Source organism: Anneissia japonica, unplaced genomic scaffold, assembly GCF_011630105.1.
Source record: "Anneissia japonica isolate Jap-2015-1 unplaced genomic scaffold, ASM1163010v1 scaffold1005_len2656397_cov198, whole genome shotgun sequence".
Classification (NCBI taxonomy): Eukaryota; Metazoa; Echinodermata; class Crinoidea; order Comatulida; family Comatulidae; genus Anneissia; species Anneissia japonica.
The window spans coordinates 316,085-322,631 of record NW_022683792.1 but is presented as its reverse complement, the minus strand read 5'-3'; the positions used below and the strand labels follow the sequence as shown (position 1 = coordinate 322,631).

The 6,547-nt window shown below is 34.0% G+C and overlaps 1 protein-coding gene across 1 annotated transcript in view; it reads right to left on the bottom strand.

Moving 5' to 3' along the window:
- The window catches only part of LOC117102736 (cytidine monophosphate-N-acetylneuraminic acid hydroxylase-like), a 49,225-nt gene extending 46,137 nt beyond the window's left edge, over window positions 1–3,088 (bottom strand). Inside the window, exon 1 of the mRNA XM_033243143.1 lies at window positions 2,976–3,088. The gene's annotated coding sequence lies outside the window, so the exon portion shown is untranslated. The remainder of the gene's footprint in view (window positions 1–2,975) is intronic.
- Between the last annotated feature and the right edge of the window lie 3,459 nt (window positions 3,089–6,547).

Sequence of the window (6,547 nt, the reverse complement as noted above, 5' to 3'; positions counted from 1 at the left end):
TTCTACTGACTGTAAATAAATTGCTTCACCCTGACAATACAGCATCTTGCTGGTACTAATATAGCTACCTCTATAGACTACTGTATGCAATGTTTATTGTGTAGCTTTTGTTACAGCAATTAATATATTCCATCTAGTCTACTTTGTCTTTAGATCTACCGGTCTTCTTAAAACAAAAAAGTTTCCATAAGATAAGTTGTCAATAAGACAAACAAAACACATAATTTCCTAATTTTCTGGATGGTAAATACATCATTGCTCACATGCGAAACGAATGGCATTCCTAGAGTAAAGCCATAATCCATATTCTTGAAATTTTTGTTCACCTAAGCCACAACCATGAGGTGTCTGAGGTGGACTCCTTGTAATCAGGGATGTATTCAGGGCGTGGCTTCCCCCCTCCCCTTTGTAAACAGTGTTGGAATTTTAAAGCTTGTTCTTACTAGCAAATAGGCCAACACATTCTTTCCTGGGATCACTCAAAATGAATACTTCTATAAAATATGTAAATATGTATCAGCACATGATAGTTTGGTGTTGATTTAAATACTGTACAATTTTTAATTGACTCATTCTACTGTAGGTTTGTGACCCGTGCTCCAATAGAAACCCACCATAAACTTCTATCAATAAAAGTCACACGCTAACCTGGGGTTACCCAGTGGAATATTCGTTAGATTAATCAATTTTCACTGTACACGATAATGCAAAAATTAAAATTTTCGGATTTATAACGGCTACTTCTCAAGGGGTGGATTTAGCAAACTTCCAAAACAAAAAAAAATCATCTTGAATTGGCCTTAAATCCATAAATCGCAGGCCCTGTCTTTTAAAGCCCCATTCCCGGCAAAATTTCAGTTTTTAAGAAAAATCTGTTTTTTGTATAATGTTATAAAGATTTATAAATATAATAGGGAATTGCTAGTTTAACTGAATTTAGACATTCCTAAGAATGAAAAAAATGTAAAATAAGACTGAAATTTTATTTTTTGTGTTCCACACAAAAAATAAATGCGGATGAATTTTTCATGTTTGATTTTGCGATAGGAGAAGAAATATCGTAGGTGCCGAAAACATTAGCCTATCCAACGCTGCTAGGCTAGGCCTAGCCTTACCTCGATTTAGTTCTGTTATCACACATAAAAATGGCCGACATGATATTTTCCGTTGCTAGTATTGACACTTGTGAAAATATATTTCATAGGAATTATTTCAAATTTGTTAAAAAACTGATTCTGACTGAGATTTTGACACTTAAACCCCTAATCGAACGACCGCATTGTGCGAGATGCGAAGTACAAAATAATACTAATCTTATTAGAGAGGGTGCACTTTATTGACTGTATAAAGTATACATAAAAGCGAGAGTATTCCAGTGGATGCGATCTACGACCTCTGAATTTGCCTAGTAACGATGAATTCGTCGAGAAAATGGTAATATTTTATGAGAAATAGTCTGTATTTCTCATTTTTTTTATTCTTTTGCGTAAAACTAAAATACATGCCAATATTTTCCATGATTTATAATAATTGGAGTAATGCAAATGCATATTTTCTAAAAAAAGTCAGTTTTTAGTGAAATTTTGCCGGGAATGGGGCTTTAAAATACAAAAATGGGATATTATATGGTTCAGATTGGTTTCTATCCTTTTGCACGCATTTATAAAGTTTTGTTTAATAATACTAACTAGTAGTAGAAGTAATAATAATAATGATGATGATGACGATGGTAATTATGATAATAAATAATAATATTAAAAATTGGAAAAAAGGGAACTTGTGATTTGTCGATCATAATTATTATAGTAGTTAAAGCTATAGTATAGTTGGGCAAAGTTGTCCTGGAAATTAAGTAGATCTCTATGGTTGCAGAAAAAAGATCATGAGTAATTTGTTGGCTCTTCGTTTTGATTATAATATGGTGATGTGATGATGATAAATTTTACTATATAAAAGTGTCATTTCTGGCCATCTGAAGTACCATTTCCTCAAATTTTCTTTGGGGCTGAGGTGGTTGTAAAACCACAGCTTTGAAGTATCTAAAGTACATACATCAAAGACTGTTTTTTATTGTTTATGGTACATGACACATATTAATCAGATCTCTATGGTTGTCGAAAATCCGTTATTAAAGATCATGAGAATTTTGTTGGAGCTTTATACAAAATTGTGATGTGATGATTATGAATTTTACTGATGAAAGTGTCATTTCTGGCCATCTAGAGATACTATTTCCTAAAACTTTTGCATCTGAGCCCCAACCATGGTGGGTTTGAGATGGGTGTGGACTCACAGTATGTCTCCCCACCCTACACCTCTCAAAGCAGATCTGTGCCTTTCCCTGGTATGACCTTAAACTCCATCGCATAACGGATCCCACACCTTTCAAAATCCTGGCTACGTCCCTGCTTGTAATAAGTTAATAAACCGTAACAAGAACATGATTTAAAAATTTTATTTATTGAAATAACTATTTTAGTAGTATTATCAAATCTATTAAATATTAATACTATAGTATACCAGCCTAGCATAGGCTACTGACTGTATAAGCCTACTCACTATCATTGGCCATAGGCCTAGTAGTAGGCCATACCTATTATAGGCCTAGGCCCCTAGGCCTTTTCAGGTATATTGGTGACTGATAAATTAAACCTACTACTCTGTAGGGCAAAACAGTCTAATAAAACTCTGACCCTTGTTTTATCTAACTAAACCAACAACCACACTACTACGACAATCTTGACACTATAGCCTAGGCATTATTAGTAATAGTACTAGGTATACGCCTTTTCTAGTAGTAGTAGTAGCCTAGGCCGATAAACTGAAAATAGCCTAGGCCTAGAAATTTTAGTATTCTAGCAATTAAATGAAATCCATAAAGTACGAATTACATGATGCAAAAACTAATTTAGTAAGTACACTATGGACCAATGGAGATTCGAGCTTATTCCAGCCAGTGTGTAAACAAAGCTTACCTCAACAATACAACAATAGCCTAGAACACTTCCATACGAACCATATGACGACTCGCCACAACTGACATTCGCCGCACCGTGATATGATGAGTTGACATTGCCGTTTTCATACAGCGCATGAGCAAATCTAAATCACGGCGTAAATGGTTGGAATCCATAATTTAATTTTGGTTGAGTGGGAGTAATTATAAGGGGTAAGGCGACTTATTCTGGAAATTTAACAAAGTCACATAAACATTAGTTTGAACTCATATCCTTATTAGAACAATATAATTCAGTCTTATTAATGCATTTCAGACAGGCTTTGGACAATAAATATAAATCCTAGGACGTCTACATAGTGAAACTTTCAACTTTCACTTGAGGTTGTTAGAAAACTCTACAATCGATGGTATTTCAATATGTAAGAAGAATTAAATTGTTAATGAAAAAATCCTTTTGAAAATTTATTCATAAAAAATTCCAGTAGGCCTACAGGTATATCCCAAACAATATCAACGCACCGGTCCATGTTACGTGTGGGGTCACTTTTCTGATTCTTGGGATTTTTTTTTTTTTTTTTAATCACTTGTTATATCAGTCTTTTTAAAAAGTATATTTTATAGGAATATGTCTGAGGGTTATTATAGACCCCGGTTCACAAACCGGACACAGTCTTTGGACCACGAGAAATAAAATATCTATTGGCTTGGGCCTATTTCGGGGCCTATTTTCATTCATGTTCTGACAAATCACAACAAAGCATCACGAATGGTTATATAACAGCTAGAGAGTCAGACATCATTAGGCATATATTTTCATTATTTATTTAATTCCAGCCTCTGGGAACGCGACGCTGTTTTAATGAGGATCCGTTCAGACTGCCATTGACAATCAGCAGAGGGCGTTACGTCGCACAGTGGGTAAAGCCGTAATCAATGTGTGTCAAAAGTCCATTTTGGTGAGTATGGCTTTTACACTTTCTTTCACATGATTGAAGAAGGGTATACCCTGGTGAATCTATCCTGAAAATATTTTACATTTAAACGAATTTTAAGGGTGGTATTTTTCAACAAATGTCGGAAATTTCTCTATAAATATTTCAAATGCTATAATTTACTACATTATATCAAAACACGTTTTTTTTCTTACATAAAATTCGGAATTACTTCAAAATACACAAGTTTCTTGTATATAAATTGGGGAATACAAATATATGTTTTGGTTTAGATTTGAAGTTTGCATCAATAATGAATCGTTGTTTAAACGACAGAAAAAATATTTAAAAATCTATTTTTAGAAAAGTAGGAGAGAAAGAATAGATTCATGTGGATTCATGCTTTAATTTTTACATCACCATCTTCAGTATAGCCTTTATGATGGTACCAAATTTAGCTGCTACTCTTTGCAACTTCGCGAGCTAGACGCACTTTTATCAGTCTTGTTTTCGTACATTTGAGACACAATTTAATTAGAGCAAACCGCAATCAGTAGGGATGTACGCCGTCTACTCAACCAGTTCATGCAAAGCGTGGGAAAAGCACTCCAAAAATTGACAAACTGCTCGTGATTTAACAGTAGCAAATCTTTTAATATTTAGTTGCTGTTTAGAATACTTTATTAAATTTTGAGCAGTCTAATAATTCAAATATCATATATCATAATCATGATGATATCTACAAGCAGGCCTATATCTAGGCGTCAATTGTTTTTAACTTTATTCAAAGACATCCAAGACTTTGAAAAGCTTCCTGTTTCAACTTAAAGTCAGGCTCCGGAGGGAAAAAAACGTTTGATATGTTGTAGAACTGATGTTTCTAAGACAGAAAAAAAGTTGTTTGACGAAAAACTGGGGAACGGTGAATGAGATACAGATTTTTTAATATTTAAAAACTGGGGGAAAAAGGGGCGTAACTGCCCATTTTTACACCATATTCCCCCAGTTTTTAAATATAAAAAAAATCTGTATCTCATTCACCGTTCCCCAGTTTTTCGTCAAACAACTTTTTTTCTGTCTTGGAAAAATCAAACTTATCAAAAAAATGTTTTCCTCCGGAGCCTGACTTTAAGGAGAGAAGAGTTACTACGCGAGTAGTAACGTATGGGGTGCCATACGCAGCAAAAGTCAACATTAAAATCAAAATGTAATTGCAAAATTCAATGTCTAATTTATCAAAACGTAGGTGTAAATTTCTCAAAATGTAGATCTATTTTCCCAAAATGAAGTTCTAATTTTTCAAAACGTAATTCAAATTTTCCAAAATGTAGTTCTAATTTCTTTAAAATGTAATTCAAATACAAAACCTAGGTCTGACTTGATCAAACGCCCTCTCCAAATGTTATTCCAAAACGTAAATCAAAAACCAGCCTGGTTTGAAATGCATTTTTGACAACAACACTAGAAATTACGATGGCCCACAAGGGACACACTGCAAAGAAAAAGAAATGCTGCAAACAAAAAAGAAACGCTGCAAACAAAAAAGAAATCATGGAAACAGAAAAGAAACGCTACAAACAAAAAAAGAAATGATGCAAACAAAAAAGAAATGATGCAAACAAAAATAGAAACGATGCAAACAAAAATGGAAACGATGCAAACAAAAATATAAAAAAAATACCAGCAAACAAAAAATGAAACGCTGAAAACAAAAAAGAAATGCTGCAAATAAAAAAGAAACGCTGCAAACAAAAAATAAAAACACTAGCAAACAAATAAAGAAACGCTGCAAACAAAATAAAAACACTAGCAAACAAATAAAGAAACGCGGCAAGCAAAAAATAAAAACACCAGCAAACAAAAGAAAAAGCTGCAAGCAAAAAAGGAAATGCTGCAAACAAAAAAATGAAACGCTGCAAACAAAAAAAGGAAACCCTGCAAACAAAATGGAAAAGCCTTTGCGCGCGCGCATTTCATATTAATTGACAACAGACTGAGGTCAGGTCAGATGCGCTGCAGGGCTACATCATAGTGTCAAGCCATGTTTTGCTCTAACTGTGGAACTAAAAGGGGGTTTCTATAAAACGACGACCGAAGACCCAAAAACGAAGATATATACATAGCATGAAGTGATTTAAAAACATTATTTTATCACGATTGAAAGAAAAAAAAAAGTGGGTCTTCTGGTCTTCGGTCTTCGTTTTGAATGAAATAGGTACTTGGCACCTGTTTTATGATGATTTTGAAATACTTTCAATAAGGTAATTGAGAAATAACTGGAGGTCTTCGTTTTTCGGGTCTTCGGTCTTCGTTTTGTAGACACCCATATAGGGTGTCTATATGGTGTCTATAAAACGAAGACCCTTGAAAATTTCACAAAGAGACGCCCATAAAAATTCTTAATTTGGATTTTGTGAGAGCCTGGCGTATTATCATCAAAATGAAAGAGAAAAAATAGGGGTCTTCGTTTTTGGGTCTTCGGTTTCCAGACGCCCAAAAAATTTCTTAATTTGGATTTTGTGAGAGCCTGGCGTATTATCATCAAAATGAAAGAGAAAAAATAGGGGTCTTCGTTTTTGGGTCTGCGGTTTTCGGTCTTCGTTTTATAGACACCCAACAAAAAGTTCATAATTTGGAAAATTTTGCCATTCTTGTG